The sequence below is a fragment of the Herpailurus yagouaroundi genome, unplaced genomic scaffold (genome assembly GCF_014898765.1).
Source record: "Herpailurus yagouaroundi ecotype Mexico unplaced genomic scaffold, PumYag 165, whole genome shotgun sequence".
NCBI lineage: Eukaryota > Metazoa > Chordata > Mammalia > Carnivora > Felidae > Herpailurus > Herpailurus yagouaroundi.
The window spans coordinates 28,342,748-28,356,701 of record NW_024412406.1 but is presented as its reverse complement, the minus strand read 5'-3'; the positions used below and the strand labels follow the sequence as shown (position 1 = coordinate 28,356,701).

General features: G+C 42.9%; 1 protein-coding gene across 2 annotated transcripts in view; it reads left to right on the top strand.

The window, feature by feature from the left end:
- RGS20 (regulator of G protein signaling 20) overlaps positions 1-13,954 on the top strand; it is an 84,962-nt gene that overhangs the window by 1,379 nt on the left and 69,629 nt on the right. The window lies entirely within an intron of this gene.

Genomic DNA, 13,954 nt, shown 5'->3' with positions numbered 1-13,954 from the left:
GATCCACGAGATCATGACCTGAGCCGAAGTCGGACACTCAACCGACTGAGCCACCCGGGTACCCCAAGTGTGGTGTTTTTTACTAAGTCATTAAAAAGATTTTTCTGTAGAAATGTACTGACCTTCATTTTTGAGCTTTCAGACAGATGTTGTGAAACTTCAAGCCCCTGTTATCACCTGAGCACTGGGTCTTTAGGAAACTAAAATGAAATGGATATACCGGCCAGAAGCCCTTCATTGATGGGCATCTAAGCCTAAATGCAAAAGAGATTTCTGAAAGGTAGACCTTGGAGGCTACTCTGGGGAACAGCAATGTACGTTTTGTGTGTGCACGTGATATACACATAGGTGCGCACACACATGTAATTGCAAAGTTCTCATTGTATGGAGGGGTACGCTTTAAGCAGAATCCTAGGCAAATGACTTGGAAAAGCATTTGTGAGTCAGCAGCCTCTTCCCACAGCATCCTGGAATCAAATGTACCACCAACATCAGGCAATCCTAGCTGCCATCCTGACCTCATAACAGGTTCCAGCCTGTACAGCCCAGGTGTGAGCAGTCAGGAGTGATCCTGCCGGGATGCTACTGCTCTCTCCAATCAGTTCTGCCTCTTCAAAACATCTTTTTTGTCGCGTCTGAATAGAGACAGTCACATAGGTGAACACGTCCCTCGTCCAGCATATACAAGGAAGGTAGAACTCATCTCCTTCTAATTCTACAAATATGACTGTATCCACATGATCTGCAAAACCCGAGCCAGGTTTTGAGAAAGATGTGCTCCTTCCTCTCAACAGACTTCCAATATAGTGGGAAAGACAAACGTATCAGCATATGATCATATTATCGGCGTGACTTATGTCAACGGTAGAGGATATCCACGTAATTACAATCTTTCAATCATTAAGGAAATAAGAAGTTAGGATTGTGTATGAGCAACTGAAAATGGCCTAATGAAAGAGTGAAAGAGATGGAATGTGAAATAATGTCTAGAAATGTAGGAAAGTAGGCAGGGAGAGATCGGGCTAGAACGTGTCTAGATGTCTAGAGGCCATTGATAAAAACATTAAAAAAAATCCTAAATCTAAGCCTCACACCTTAAACAGCAATTAGTTCAAAGTGCATCACGGACTTGAAAAGTACAACCATAAGGAAAACTATAAAACTTCTTGGAAAAACAATTTTTTGTAAAGCTTTGTGACCTAAGGCTAAGCAGAGTTCTTAGACATCAGAAGTATAGTCCAGAGGGGTACCTGGGTGGCTCAGTCGGTTAAGTGTTCACCTTCGGCTCAGGTCATGATCTCACGGTTCGTGGGTTTAAGCCCTGCGTTGGGCTCTGTGCTGACAGCTTGGAGCCTGGAGCCTGTTTCCGATTCTGTGTCTCCCCCTCTCTCTGCCCCTCCCCCACTTATGCTCTGTTTCTGTCTCTCAAAAATAAATGTTTAAAAAAAATTTTTTAAGTATAGTCCATAAAGGAAAAATTAATAAGTCGAACCTCAAAATATCAAAAATAGACTTTTGCTCTGCCAAAACGCCTATTAAGAGGATAAAAAGACAAGCTACAGACTTTGAGAAAATATATGCAAACCGTATACCTGACAAAGGCCTTGTGTTTAGACTATGTAAAGAACCCTCACAACTCTGGGATAAAAGAACAAACAATCCAACTAGAATATTAGCATTTATTTATTAAATTTATTAAATTTATTAAAGAGCATATACAGATGGCAAATAAACCCACGAAAAGATAGTTAACATCATAGCCCCAAGGAAAACACAAACTAAAAACACGATCAAATATCATTTCCTACCTATCAGGATGACTAAAATGAAAAACTGAAAAAAAAACAAGTGCTGGCAAGGATGTAGACAAAGTAGATGACCCATATATTCCTGGTAAGAATGCACAGTGGTACAGCCGGTCTGGAAAACAATTTGGCAGTTTCTTTCAAACCCAAACATGCAACCGTCATATGGCCCACCTATTTCGCTATTGGCCCTTGATCCCAGAGAAATGAAAACTCATGTTTACACAAAATCTCGTATGCTAACGCTCACAGCAGCTTCATTCAGAACAGCCAAAAACTAGAAACATCCCCAAAGTCCTTCAAAAGTTGAATGAAGGACTGTGGTACATCCACGCTATGGAATACTAAGGAAACCCTTGCAACAACAACAACAAAAAGAATCAGCTGTTGATACACAAAAGGAATGAACTATTGATATATGTCCCTTAGATAATCTCAAAGGAATGATGCAGAGTGAAAAAAAATAATGATCCCAGAAAGCCGAGTAAAGTATGATTCCATTTATATAACATTCTTGAAATGAAATTATAGAGTTCGAGAATGGATTCATGGTTGCCAAAGATTGGGGGAACTTTGGGGTGGGACAGTTCTTTCTCCTGATTTCAGTGGTGGGGACAGAAACGTACAGATGTGATAAGATTCTTTGGGAGTAGTGCACACACACACGCGCGCTCATGCGCACACACACACACAAGTGAGTGCTTATAAAACTGGCGAAATCTGAGTAAGTTCTATGAATGGTACCAATGTGGGTTTCCTGGCTTTGATGTTATACAACAGTCATGCAGTTTCCATTGGGGAAGCTAAGTGAAAAGTCCCTGGGACCACTTTGCACGTTCTCTTTTGGAACTTACTATGAATCTATAATGATTTCAAAATAGAAAGTTAAAAGAAAACAAACCCCCAAAGGCCGGTAGACCGATGATACCCACAGAGCACTGCCTGCGTGTTTCGTCGTGGTTTTTCTGGTTGTTCTTTTCATTTCGAACCGATTTCACTGGATCAGTAGCACTGATGTCATTAGACCTGTTTTAGAGATGAGAACCCAAGTTCAGAAACACTGGTTGGTTACGTTGTATGAAGTCAGCTGAGTGGTGATTTGAACCTAGGTTTTTTTGGTACTGATTTCTTTACTAATTCAGTGGCTTCTGACAGTGATTTACAAAGCAGACCATAATTTCATGGGCCGGAAGCCAGATTTCCTAATAGGGTTTTCTTTGTGCATTCACCCTAAAGTACTCCAACATGCACCACTAATTTACTACAGAATAAATTCATACCCCCGCATATATAATCACGCACCTGTCTTCATCATCATATTTTTCTCCATCAGGATTTTTGCTTCCTTTCTTTCATTCAGGACAAGGAATGCTAGTGGAATGTAGGGTGTCCCCTGGGCTAATCGCTTCCTAAGTGACAGACATGAGAAAGAGAGAAAGTAAAAAGCCACACTGGCAAGAAGTCAAATCCATCTATCGATACAGATTTATGTGTGTATATGTGTAGGCATCCCTCTTCAGTAATGAAAATGGTCGGAGCTTAGACAAGAAAGTTCCTTCCACAAAATTATTTTTTTTTTAACCTGGAGATCAAGAGTCGCATGCTTTACAGACTGAGCCAGCCTGGCACCGCTCCACGAAATTATTTTTCATATCGTTCCAACATCAATGCGCCTCTAAGAGCACAGGCCTCTAAGTGCCCTCCTGTTCCAGACGTGTGATCCCCTGAGCAGCTGATCAAAGCACTTGTTTCGAGACGTTATACACTGAAAGGAGAAAAATAAATGTCAAGGCCCCAAAGGGTAGCTACAAAGACAATGGTGCTTTGTGTGATGAAAAGGATACAGAAAAGAAGAGAAAAAAAAAAAAATCTTAGTAAAAAGGAATTATGCTTCTAGTATCCAATACCTCAACATGAATGTACTCAGAAGACAAAATTATTTTGTCCTGCCTCCATTTGTGAAAGAGTAAGTTCGGTGGGGATAAAATTAGTTCTTTTTCTTTTTTTTGTTTTTTGACAGCCCTCTGAAACGACTCCTGTAGTAATTAGTTTAACACTTAAGATGTTCACAAACCTCTTGAGAAAAAGGTTCATTTGGAAGCATGTTGTTGTGATTATATCTTCCATAGTTCGCATGCAAACGTTAATTGGCAATCCTCCAGAACCTATTATAGGGGGTCTCTAGATGAGTATAGCAAAGTATTATTATTATTATTATTATTATTATTATTATTATTGAAGTATAGTTGAAGTACAATGTTATATTAGTTTCAGGTGTACCGCATACTGATTTGACAATTTTATACATTATGCTATGCTCACCATGAGCATGACTGTCTTTAACTCAAAGGCGGGATGGCTCACCAGACTCCAGGTTCAGGGCTTTCCATGAGCCATCTGTGTATTGCCTTCCTTTGATGAGGACCTTAAGGGAGCCCATGGGTGTAGTCTTCGGAAAGGTGAAAAAGTTCCTCAATTACTAGCTCACGGAACCCAGGGCAATCGTGTCACATTAAGAGCCAAACAAAAATAAAGTCAAATAACATTTCAGCTTATCATAAAGCGTATGGTTATCATCCCAGAGTTTTGCTTATGAGGCTCATTTGGACTCTCTCTTACCTTGATGAAGATCTAAGAGACCACCAGCTCATGCCTTCCAAAGTACGAAGTGAAACAGTGATCGATTCCAAAGTGAATGGCAAAAAGTAACTGCTAAAATCCCTCATATAATTTTCATAAAATTTAAGAAATGTTTTCACGAATAACAAATAAATGTTTCTCCTTGGCTGACAAAAACCCCAGACACAAAATATTAGATTTTTCAAAAAAAATTTTTTAACATTTATTCATTTTTGAGAGACAGAGACAGAGCGTGAGCGGGGGAGGGACAGAGAGAGAGGGAGACACAGAATGTGAAGCAGGCTCCAGGCTCCGAGCTGTCGGCACAGAGCCCGACGCGGGGCTCAAACCCACAAACCGCGAGATCATGACCTGAGCCGAAGTCGGACGCTTAACCGACTGAGCCGCCCAGGCATCCCACGAAATATTAGATCTTTAGTGCAAACAGCCCAACTCAGACAACTCAGTCTGTATCAGTCGGGTAGGCCAGTTCATGCTGCAGTAACAACTACACCCCTCAAATCTCAGTGACTTAACAATAAAAGCATATTTTTCAGTCATGCCACAGTTTGGGGTAGGTCAGACTCTACCCAGTGACCCCGGACTCACACTGCTTCCATCTCGGTGGCTCTGTCACGTAGTGGATCCAAAGTCACTCTCCAGGCATACTTAGGAAAGGGAGAGTGGGAAAGGAAGCTTAACTCCCTCTGAGGGAGGTGAATGTCATTACTTCCATTCACGTTCACCCTGATCAGAGCTGGGCACGTGGCCAATGTAATCGCAAAGGAGGTTTACATTACATCACAGAGATGACCCAGGTACTGAGAGGCCTCACCATTCCCACCACACCTCCCACTTGGCCCCACTTGTAAGAGAAAACTCGGATGACTACAAAAGGAGTACGGCATTCCTTATACTTCAGAAAAGCATGTATATTTTTTAAAAATATGTACATATGCATGCATACATGAAAGAATGTATAATATGTATCTGTGCTTTTCAATTGATTTCAAAAAGCCAATCCTCTGAAGTTAAAAACCAGCCATTAATTACTTGTCATGAATTATCATAAAGGAGGCTTCTGAGAAAATGCGACTCTTCCCTCCAGTGGGAATATCTACAAACCAAGTGCTTGCTTACTAACACCCAACGTTTTATTTTCCACACTGGAACTAAAGATTTTTCTAAAATTTTTTCTAATATTTATTTATTTTTGAGAGAGAGAGAGACAGACCGTGAGCAGGGGAGGGGCAGAGAGAGAGAAGAGACACAGAGTCCGACGCGGGGCTCAAAACCACCGACTGTGAGATAGATCATGACCTGAGCTGAAGTCGGATGCCTACGTGACGGAGCCACCCAAGTGCCCCAAAACCAAAGATTCTTCTATTCTGAAAATAACAATGTACCAGAAAAATCCACATGAGTTCTATTCCTCAAAGTTTCAGATTAAAATTTTAAATACAAGTTTTGGTCATGTTTGCCATTTACTTAGACATTTAAATAATTATCTTTGAGGGTTTTACATTAAAAATTAGGTTTTTGGGGGTGCCTGGGTGGCTCAGTTGGTTGAGCGTCCGACTTCAGCTCAGGTCATGATCTCACAGTTCGTGGGTTCAAGCCCCGCCTCGGGCTCTGTGCTGATGGCTCAGAGCCTGCTTCACATTCTGTGTCTCCCTCTCTCTCTCTGCCCCTCCCCCACTTGTGGTCTGTTTCTCTGTCTCTCAAAAATAAATAAATGTAAAAAAAAATTTTTTTTAATTAGGTTTTTGCCATTGGATTGTATTTTCAGAGGCCAACATCTCCCCTGGTGCTGCAAAGTGATTTGTTTTGGCAAAGATCAATAGTACTTTAAGGTATTTCTTTGCTCTTCGGAAGTTTTTCTGAATGAGAATGGGTTAAAGGATATCTGGCATTAGGTAGTTTTCTCATGTAGCCCAAGTGTGCTTTTGTTCTTGAGAATGGAAACCTAGAGTTCCTGAAAACACAAATGAACGGGGCGGTGATTCTGAAACTGATGCCTCTGGGTGGCTTCCTGGGCGTCATGATTCACACAACACTCAGCGCCAGGGACGACGTGCAGTAGTAAGTCCCTGTTCCTTGGAGGTGTCCCAGAATTCCCCAATGCTTCTTTTCTTTCTAAGTTTTTGTTTAAATTCCAGTTAGTTAACATACAGTGTAATATTAGCGTCAGGTGCACAATATAGCGATTCGCCACTTCCGGACCACACCCGGTGCTCATCCCAAGTGCCCTCCTTAATCCCCATCACCTGTTTCCCCCAGCAACCCCCACCACCTCCCCTCTGGGAACCAGTTTGTTCTCTATAGTTAAGAGTCTGTTTCTTGGTTTGCCTCTCTCTCTCTTTCTCTTTGCTTATTTGTTTGTCTTAAATTCCAGATATGAATGAAATCGTACGGTATCTTTATTTCTCTCGCTTATTTCACTTGGCAGGAAACGTCTTAACTTCCAGGGTACTGTGGCACCACCACAGACTCCTAATCGAGCACTAACAGTGCTCCTCTTCTTGGAAATCTTATAGATCTTATAAATCTCTGAAGCACTAGATAACTGAAGACAAACTGATTTACAGCAGGAGAGCTTTGAAGAAAAAAACTTTATGTCCCAAGCCAGTGTCATTCCTGCCCTTGCTCACTCGCTCGCTCGAGAGAGACATTTTAAGAGAGGCAAGTGTATGGGTTCTGACACAGCCACACTTCCTGCACAAATCACGTGGAAATATGTTTCAGAGCCATGATAAATGAGGGCAAAATAAGAATTCAAATATGAGGCAGTCCCGGTTGGGAAGGATTGATGGTAATTATTGAAACGGTCCCGCAGATGGAGGTGTTCGATGTAAAAAGTGACTGCAAAAGGTGGTTATTGTTTAAAAGTTTGGTTATATTATAAAAAGGAGACACAAATGGGGGAAGGGGCTCACAATTCCATTTGGATTCACAGATACAAGAGGAAGGGAGATCGGAAACATGGGTCCTACTCCTCACGTCCAGTAAAAGGAAGTCAGAAGAGACTGGTTATGCTTTAAAAAAAAAAAATCCTTTAAGAGGCAAGCAGAAATGGTTTCAGAAGAAAGACGTGACCTTCAACTTCCTTCAAAATGACAGGGGAAGTGGGGAGTCAGGGGGAACGATGAAACAGAATTGGCAATAATGCTAATACTGAGTGATACATACGAGAGTTCACGAGTATATTCGCTCCGGGTTTTATTTGAAAATACACATAATAAAAAGATTTCATCTCAAAGCCTGGAGGTTAGAATTTACCCTTTGAAATTAAGCAACAAATAGACTCATAAATACACAAATACAACTTTCCATATATCTATTTATACCACAGTGGGAGCTGTTAGCACACGGTTCAGACATCCACTGGATAGCACAACTGACCTTTCAGAAAAATCTTTAAAAATGGCAAAAGATCCTGTCTGGAAGTCTAAAAAAACATACTGCCCTGGTTGGCCTCACACTGTTTGGGCTTCCCCCCTCCCACCCCACCCCCCAAATCTCATAAATGCTCAGATTTTAAATTAATGGTTAGGAAAAAAAGATATCTAAGGCTCATTTTCCCTATTCAAAAGATCTCATAAAATCATGTTGTTGGCTTTCCTGTCAAAACCAAGCCAGCCTTGGGGCGCCTGGCTGGCTCAGAAGAGCACGTGACTCTTGACCTAAGGGTTGTGAGTTCAACCCCCACATTGGGTGTAGTAAACAAATAAAAGAAAATCAAGCCAGCCTTCACAAAACCATAAAATCACTGCAAATATCTTAGGAAATTTACATTAAAGTTTTGCCTTCTTGCAAGGTAGAGATGTAGGTGAACTTTACTGGGAACGTTTGATTGTAAACTTGTTGTTATAGGTTCTGTCTGAACCATGTATCTCTATTCTGTGGGTAAAAGCAATTCAGATCAGGTTTGTGTCATCTGGCCATTTATTTTGGAAACTTTGGTAGAATGGTTTCACAGTTACTGCATTTAAAAAGACCGAGAAAAGGAATTTTTAAATGAAGCAAATATGCTGACAGACAATATTCTGTCTGAATAAGACAGCTTAAGCCACGCAGTGACTGTTGGAATAGATTTCAAATATTCAATAACGAAACCCAAATTGCAGAGTACATAAGTAATTGAATCTGACATCAATGATGTAACCAAATATGTTTTTCCATATGAATATATATTTTGCTTATAGAATTTTGAATTCTCAGCACTAAAAATTGTAAGGCTTCATTTTCAACGGATAGACCATTCCAAGGGCTTTTATTTGAAATAAGACCTAAACGTGAACTAAAATATCATAAGCATAGTCTCAACGCATTTTGATAACGAACTTTTCAGACTGTGTGTGACCAGAAGATAAAAAGAGACAGCGGGAAGGCAGGAGCCCGGCCGCTCAGGAACCTGAGCCTAGGAGTCTGTGGAAGGTGCTAGAAAGACAGTTCAGCACCACACATCTCCTCTGTTTATCCCCTATTTAGCAAAGATCTGTGAGTGGTCTCCCCCAGCGACTGGAGCCTAGTCCCAGACAAACCCTTTCCCCCACCAGACATGGCGGACGGTGAGGTTTGATGTGACCTTCCGTGCTCCCTTGAGTCAGGCCAGATTGATCCAGTTCAGGTCCAGTGTGTCTAATAGCCCAGACACACTGCTACGTGAATAATTTTACCTACAAGTTATCATTAAAGGCTGCTCGAGGTTATGTAAGAATGGTTAAGCAGAAAGGACCAAATGGAATGAATAAAACATTACTAGAAAGAAATGATCAAAGCATTTGATATTACCAATTTCACACCACATTTCTCCATTCTGTGATGAGTCTGCTCTCTCTGCTTCTGCAAGTTGGACCGAGCCCCATTTAAGACTTTCATCTGTGACCACTTGCCCAGAATGTCACATGTTCTGAAGGGTATATTGTTTTAAGTTTTCAGTCAAGGAGAGAGCTTTGTTACCATCAGCAGCATCCAAGGAGGACATGCACTTAATTGTGTAGACACGTTTGTTACAGAGAAAGGTGGCCGGATTGAACAATAAGCATACACGGTTAGCAAATAAAAGCCAGGCACTCTTGCTTCCTTCTTTCTGTGTTTGTCTGTTCTTTAAAATAGTGGCAAACCGACTATTTCCAACAACTTACTGGTGTCATTAAGGTCGGTAAGCTTCCCCTGTCCCAGAGTTGCAATTTTGGAAAAGAAAGCCAGCATTTTCCACCTTGTGGTGGCCCCTGAGGGAGTCCAGGTTTGGGGGAACCAATCATTGCCTTTTGTGCATTCTTTACAGCACTTGAGATGGGCAAGGTGAAGAGGCGGAGGGTGTGGGAGACAGGAAGCAAAAGAAGGTCTCCCAGGCACAGACTAGGAGATCACGGAAGTTTGCCATTCTCACTCTCCCCTCTCCCCTCTCGCCTTCCCAAGACGCTTCTCTCACATTTCCAGGCATACCTGAGGCAACTCATTTTCTCAGTCTGGCCTGGTTTTTCTCACTAGAAAAAAAAAAAAATTTAAAGTTCAAATTCATTTGCACTTAGATGTAAATATATTTAATAGATCGTTCCTTCTCACCAAATCTGTAAGGCATTCTAAGGTTAGGGCCACAGGAAGACCTTGCAGGGGTGTAACCTGAGGCATCTAAAAGCTGAACAGAAGAGAAACCTTGGTGTTTGGGGCTATTTCTGGCCCCTTCTCAGAAGCCACACTCCAGGCTGGGCCAAATCCCAGCTGCATCTGGCACCGGCTGCTGCTGCTGATTACAGAGACGCCGCGGCATTCCCGGCGTCCTCTTGGCACTCCGAGAGCCTCCTCTCTCTCTGTGCAACCTTGGCCAAAGGCCAGGTTAGAAGTCTCCTTGGCTCATCCATCAGAAATGAGCTGGTTTTCGGGCGCCTGGGTGGCTCAGTCACTTGAGCCTCTGACTCTTTGATTTCAGCTCAGGTCATGATCCCAGGGTCATGGGATCGAGCCCCATATCGGACTCCGCACTGCCTGCTTGAGATTCTCCCTCCCCGACTCGCACAGCATGCGCTCTCACTCTCTCTCTCAAAATAAATAAACGTCTTAAAAAAAAAAAGAAAAGAAAAGAAATGAGCTGGTTTTTAGAAACATGAAATCACAAAAGAGAGGAGAAAAAAAACGAAGACTCGTGACAGTTTCAAATGCCTTCTCACGGAGTCAAGACTCGGCGCTCAGCTGCACCCTCTTGGCACACAGCTCCCCACCTCGCGCCCAGATGCAACAGCAATTTTGGGGAGCCCAAGAGCAAGACAGGCTCTTGAGCCCTAAAACTTTGTAAACGCCAAGACCCGAGGGAGTCAAAGAATGGTAAATGCTGACATCTGCTGGACGTTACGGCATTGCAGGATTGCCATCCAGTAAAACCTAACACTGCGTTGGAAATAAAGGAAGTCTGATTGCTTGAAGACATCCTTTATCCCAACTGCAAAAGTTCAGCTAGGTGCATCTTTTTGGTACGCAGGTACAAACCGGGCAGTATGATGACATAAGAGCAATGTCTTTGTCATGGCGAGAACTGGTTTTCGAATTCGGGTCCACGTCGGGTTTAATTCTCTGAGTCTTAGTTTTCATCTATAAAATCAAGACAATGATACCTCTCATACATAATTTTATTAGTTTTTTTTTTTTAATCAGTACTTTGAATTTTAAAATACAATCTGCACCCACGGGTCCAGGCTTCCCATTGGTCCCGCACTGCTGTCCTGAGGAACCCCTGGGACCTGCATGTTTGATTTGCACCCAGTTTCCCCCACAACAGTTGTTAACTTCATTCTTCCCATCCACGGGCAGAGCCTCACACGTACTGGGCACATGGTAAGAGCCCAGTCAATGCTGATTTGTTGATTGATTAGTAGATAGAAATGTGTTATTTCCCTACTCTGTTCCCACCACATGGGTGAAACACTGAGTTTTCTCTACCTCTTTAAGACCATCGTTAGAGGGCGCCTGGGTGGCTCAGTCAGTTGAGCGACCGACTTTGGTTCAGGTCATGATCTCGCGGTCCGTGAGTTTGAGCCCCGCGTCGGGCTCTGTGCTGACAGCTCAGAGACTGGAGCCTGTTTCAGATTCTGTGTCTTCCTCTCTCTGACCCTCCCCCGTTCATGCTCTGTCTCTCTCTGTCTCAAAAATAAATAAACGTTAAAAAAAATTTAAAAAAAAAAACCATCGTTGGAATCTCATGTGCTGTGAAGGACATTAATGATAGTTATGGATCCTGAATGGTCTCAAACTCTGTAATTTCAAGTCAGTGCCAACTTCCCTCAAGAAAAACACCCCTTTTAAAATGCAGAGCAAAGCAATCCAATTCAGTGGAGTCCAACTCAAAGAAATCAATGATGGCTAACAAGTTCTCCCAGCAGCCAGGCCAGGCAGCCAGGCCGGCAGAGAGAGAACGAGCCTTGGGACTGGGCCCTGTGCAGCCTCAGTGAGACTCACACAAAGCCTGGTTTATTAGAAACCACTGGAAGAGCTACAAGGCCCAGGCAGACTTCCTGGGCCCTGTCACAAATTTCCACTTTGAGGCGAACGGTGTCTTCCTTTGTTCTTGCCATCTTGGTTGTTGGTTTTTGCGCTCCGTCAGCGTGAAATCGGTGGGTCTGGCCTGGGACCGTGGGGACACACGGAGGCCAGGCCCCTTAAGAAAGACCTGCCCGTGTTCCCTTTTGCATCACGTCTTCTCTGAACACCATTTTAATAAGCCCAATGCCCTGGAGTCTTGCGCATGGAACTGTGGCTGCTTCTATCCTGCTATTTCTCGTCTATTGCAGTTTACGAAGATTTGAGATAGGTTGTTTAGATCGTGTCATTTCTTAAGTTCATTCGTTTAACAAATATTGATTGAATACCCATTATGTCTCAGAACGGCTTTAGGTTTTTTTGAGACACAGGTTTGAACAAGGCAAAGTCCTGACCCTCACAGACTATCACAATTCAGTGCAGGAAATGCTGTGACAAGAGCAAGCATACGGGCAGCTAACCCAACCTGGGAGAGCTTCCTGGAGGAAATGGCACCTAAGCTGAGATTTGAAGGCTAAGTAGGAGACTGCCCTGGGAGAGAAGATGAGGAGCAGATTAGCAATGGGTAAGGCTCTTGCACTGTTGGTGGGAATGCAAACTGGTGCAGCCGTTCTGGAAAACAGTGTGGAGGTTCCTCAGAAAATTCAAAATAGATCTACCCTATGACCCAGCAATAGCACTGCTTGGAATTTACCCAAGGGATCCAGGAGTGCTGATGAGTAGGGGCACTTGTACCCCAATGTTTATAGCAGCACTCTCAACAATAGCCAAATTATGGAAAGAGCCTAAATGTCCATCAACTGATGAATGGATAAAGAAATTGTGGTTTATATACACAACGGAGTACTACGTGGCAATGAGAAAGAATGAAACATGGCCTTTTGTAGCAACGTGGATGGAAGTGGAGAGTGTTATGCTAAGTGAAATAAGTCATACAGAGAAAGACAGATACCATATGTTTTCACTCTTATGTGGAGCCTGAGAAACTTACCAGAAGACCATGGGGGAGGAGGGAAAAAAAAGAAGAAGAAAGGTTAGAGAGGGAGAGAGCCAAAACATAAGAGACTCTTAAAAACTGAGAACAAACTGAGGGTTGATGGGGGTGGGAGGGAGGAGTGGGTGGGTGATGGGTATTGAGGAGGGCACCTGTTGGGATGAGTACTGGAAACCAATTTGACAATAAATTTCATATTAAAAAGAAAAAAGAAAAAAAAGAATGGGTAAGGATTCACCAGAAGGAGAATTTATACCTGGAATGAGAATGAACAAGGGGATTTTAGGAACTGGGGAACTTTAACATGATTGGAGCTTTGAGTACAAAGTAATAGTGAGAAAGAAAAGTGAGTAAGTAAACAGAGTACGGATCAAATCACAAAAGGTCTACATGCCATATTAGGACCTATACAGAAATGAGGAGCCAGTGAATGGTTAGAGGGAGGGGAGTAACATGACTGTATTTGCCTCTTAGAAAGATCAGTGTTTCTGCGGGGGGGGCAGCAGATCAGAGTGGACTCAGGCGCTGTGCAGACTCCAAGGCAGAAACTGTTTTGGAGGATGTTGTAATTTAATTAAGCGAGCTGGGGGAGTCACAGTGGGGATGTTGAAAAGCGTTCACCTGGGGAGGCATGCTGGCTCCAGAACTCCCTCTGGATTCTGCTCTGCTTCTCTGCTCTAAGGTACACGGTTGTATGTGTGTGTGTGTGTGTGTGTGTGTGTGTGTGTGTGTGTGTTGTGTGTACACGTTTACGTGTGTTGGGAAGGGAGTCCCAAGAGAGGACAATGGAAAGTGATTATGTGTCAGAAAGGGGCACGCACACTGAACCCAGAAATCAGCTGTTAGAGACCATCTTCACTAAACCTCTCTGTACAGAAAAAGAAAGTACAGCCCAGATGAGCACAGACTTATTCAAAGTTACAAGGGAAAGGGCTGGTAGAACCTCCCTCTCCTGACTGCCACCCCTTCCTCCAACCACGGCCTTTCCCTGCTCTGTGCT